At 41.5% G+C, this 3,572-nt stretch overlaps 1 long non-coding RNA gene across 1 annotated transcript in view; it reads left to right on the forward strand.

The window, feature by feature from the left end:
* The first annotated feature begins 117 nt into the window (after positions 1–117).
* The window catches only part of LOC109291708, a 12,966-nt gene continuing 9,511 nt past the window's right edge, over positions 118–3,572 (forward strand). Inside the window, exons 1-2 of the long non-coding RNA XR_002095929.1 lie at positions 118–129; positions 442–444. This is a non-coding gene — a long non-coding RNA (uncharacterized LOC109291708). The remainder of the gene's footprint in view (positions 130–441; positions 445–3,572) is intronic.

The raw sequence follows: 3,572 nt of genomic DNA on the forward strand, positions 1-3,572 counted from the left end.
AACGGGCCCTATGTGCTGATATCACCCTGCTTCTTATCTCACCCACAGTAGGGAGGGAAACAAAGAAGAGGAACTGTGAAAGGAACCCAGTCTCTTGTGGCATCACATTTAAGGGCTGCTGTTCCCTCTGTGCTTCTCCAGGGGTCTCGCATTTCACTTCTAGTCATGTAAACATGATGCATCAGTTGTTTATTCTCTGTCACCTAAAGCACTTGAAGAAATGCAGAAGTCTAGAACTCTTGGTTCAGAAATGATACCTCTTATTAGACCAACTAAGAAATTGCAAAACAAAATTATCTTTTTTTTTTGCAAGATATTGGGCTCAAACACCCTTCATCAGGCTCTGGGAGAATTAAAGATGGTAAAAAGTCCCCACAGGTAGGAAATAAACTTGCACAGAGGAAGCTAGAGATGGAAAATCTGTCCCTCTGGGTCTATGAGAAAGTCTCTGAGAGTTGTTCTGAGTTGCTCTTAGTTGTGTAGATCAGGTAGGATTCTTTCCCTAAAGGTATCAAATGGCAAGCAGGGAGGTTTAAAAATCTTTCTTGTTGTTCTGCAATGAACAACTCACAGAGACACTCTCATGGACCCAGAGGGACAGGTTTTCCAGCTCCCTCTGGAAAAATGAATTTTATTTCCTACCTATGGGGATTTTTTACCATCTTTAATTTTCCCAGGCCTGATGAAGGGCGTTTGAGCCCGAAAGCTTGCAGAAAAAAGATGATTTTGTTTTGCGATTTCCTAGTTGGTCTAATAAAAGGTATCATTTCTGAACCAAGAGTTTGAGGTGTTTGCATTTCTTTTTGTCTCAGACCAACACGGTTACCAAAAACACCTAAAGTACTTAACACTTACATTTCAAGAAGAGCAAAGATGGACAGTGCTTTTTCATGGAATGGTTGTAATGAGGCTGAAAAACTATGAAAAGAGGGCTAAGAGGAAGAGTGTAGATGCCTAAAGCTCTAGTACTAGAGGGCCACTCAGCACAGACCTGAATTTCACAAAGGGTCTCAGCTGTGAGCTGGCAGCCCCATTCCATGGCCATGGTGGGATGTACAGTATATATCACTACTCCCGTCTACCCCTAGAGGTCTTGCAAGGTTTTCAGTAGGAAGGCTTAGATGCCCCAACAAGTCAGTCCATATTTGTTCTATTAGATGCAGTCTAAAAGTCTGCCTCTTTATTTTCCTTCCTACACCTTGTAGTTACACAGACCATGTGACTCAGCTCACATCCGGGCACCTTTTGAAGCTAATGGGATTCTCTGGGTAACTGGAAAAAACACAATCAGAATGTCAGGCTCATTTGGCCCTTGGGCAGCCATCGCTATCTGTTGATGGTAGCTTGGCTCAGCACGCTGGAACAGTACAACCATCCATAAAGACTCTGGCTAGCAAGGAAGGACGGTCCAAACCTGTGCTTCACTACAGACTTCTTCTGGAGTATCAAGGGGTCAGAGGTGTGACCAACACACCTATACCAGTAGAAATCCCTGGCACCAGTATACTTGCACCAGCAGAAATATGCTTTCAGTAAAAGTGATAGCCTATCTTGACCTGGGTGGATTGTTTTTCCTATATAATAACAGAGTACAACTTTGTATTTATACCTGCATCTATGCCAGTGTGGCCTATTGGTATTCTTGTACAGATGAGTCACTCCTGCGACATGGTGTGGATCCCTAGAAGAAACCCAGGAGTCTCAGCATTGCTGTTGACAGTCCCTGTCCCTGTCAAAGTGAGCTTTCCTCAAAGGAGTGAGTGCAAAAAGCAAACTATATTAAAATCTCCAAATATGAATATTGCTAGCAAATAATTAATGTATCTAGATAATGTGTTCATCTAATACTTACCAAATTAACAGACATAAGCAGTTTTAAAATTTATAATCCCAAGAGTTCCTAACAGGTGACCAGTTTGTTAGAGAGATCTTATCCAAATTTGGGGACAGGGTTGTAAGAGGTGCTGGATTTTCATTCCATCTGAAGACAAGAACTTCAGAAAAAGATGGCAAAGCAACACAGCTTAGGGCTGTAACCCTCCCTTTGCAAACAAACACTTAACAAATGACTTGGTCATAACAAATGTGCTTAAAAAGAAGATGCCCTTGTGATGCAGCTGGAAAGCCACTAATCAAGATCTAGTGTCCTAAACTCGACAAAGCCTCTATTAGCATGTTCCTTGCTTGCGACTCAAAGTTCCTTTTATACCGTTTTTCTTAACCTTGCTCACTCTTACTTGGTCTGACTTAAATTTTAAAACAGCCTGAAGCCTACTAAAGAACTATGGTGGAAGCTAAAACATAACCCAAAGCTCTACGCGGTCCAGTAATCTGTACGCATGCAGCTTCCTTCTTCATGACTTCTTGCCGAACAAGAGCACAGTGCTGCAGCTGTGGCTTTTAAAGCTACAGCGGCAGCAAAAAACTCCATGAATCCTTTATGTTCAGCAGTTTGTTATTTATGACTGCTGAAGAATTATGTCTTTGTTATACTTCAATTAGACACACTTGGAAAAAACAAGAATTTACAGTTTCAATATTATACTAGGGACAGCATTTTGTTGGTTCATAAAAAAAAGGTACCTAGCAGAATGCCTATAGGTCAGGAATAACTGGCCCTAAATTAGCCAGGCTGCTGCTATTTTTATTGTAGTATTACATCCTCTGAAGCAGAGGTTCAGCAGACTTCCACATCAGCTTTCTTAATAGTGGGCTTAAGATTCCAGCAGTCAGAGCCTTATTAAAAGCTGGTGTTGCTATAATGCACAATGCTAATGATGTTGAATAGTTCGGAAGAATGAAAGCACCTGAACCCCTCAAGTATCAGCAATCAAGAGCCTCTTGATATTTCTACTAAACAAACTGGAAACGGTGGGCCTCTGGTCTCCCTTGTGAACATATGCTTTTAAATAGAAGACTGCCTAGGAAGTCCAATAGTTTTTTCACAATTCCTTTGAATAGTATTCCAAGCAAGGAAGGTATTCCAAGACTATCCACTGCTTCAGGAGGCTGTGCTAGTCCCTATGGAATATGGACTGTTTTCTAAGGTGCTATGCATGTCTTTAGAGCGGTGATTCTCAACCACAGTGCCTTGAGATCCTTTTAAGGGTGACGAGAAGTGGCATACAATATTAGCACCGTTATGTGCGTGGTTCAAAAGATAACCCCAGAGCCTTCAAATAGGAATCCACAATATTCTGACCTGTTGTGGTCGTTCTGAGTTTTTGCAGCAGCTGAATTGCTCTATTATTCTTCCATAGTTAAGAAATGAGTGAAAGCTATGCACTGGCATTTTCCAAGTGCTTCTTTGAGCCTGATGAGGGGTACTTTGAGTCTCAAAAAGGTTGAGAAACACTGCTCTAGGGGAAAACTTCACCAAGTAGAAGGTACAGGTTTGTGGGTCTGTATAATTCAAAGCAGTCTCTCTGTTCTTAATTGTAACTCCAGTAAAAAAAAACAAAACAGGGCCTCTGAAGCTGTTTTCATTGTGAATTTTTGCTTTAGCAAAACTAGCAGCAATGAAGGCCATAGCACCCCAAACCTAAGAATCCTGTGTGCACTATTCTTCACCC

Source organism: Gavialis gangeticus, unplaced genomic scaffold (genome assembly GCF_001723915.1).
Source record: "Gavialis gangeticus isolate Ggan-Ray unplaced genomic scaffold, GavGan_comp1, whole genome shotgun sequence".
Classification (NCBI taxonomy): Eukaryota; Metazoa; Chordata; order Crocodylia; family Gavialidae; genus Gavialis; species Gavialis gangeticus.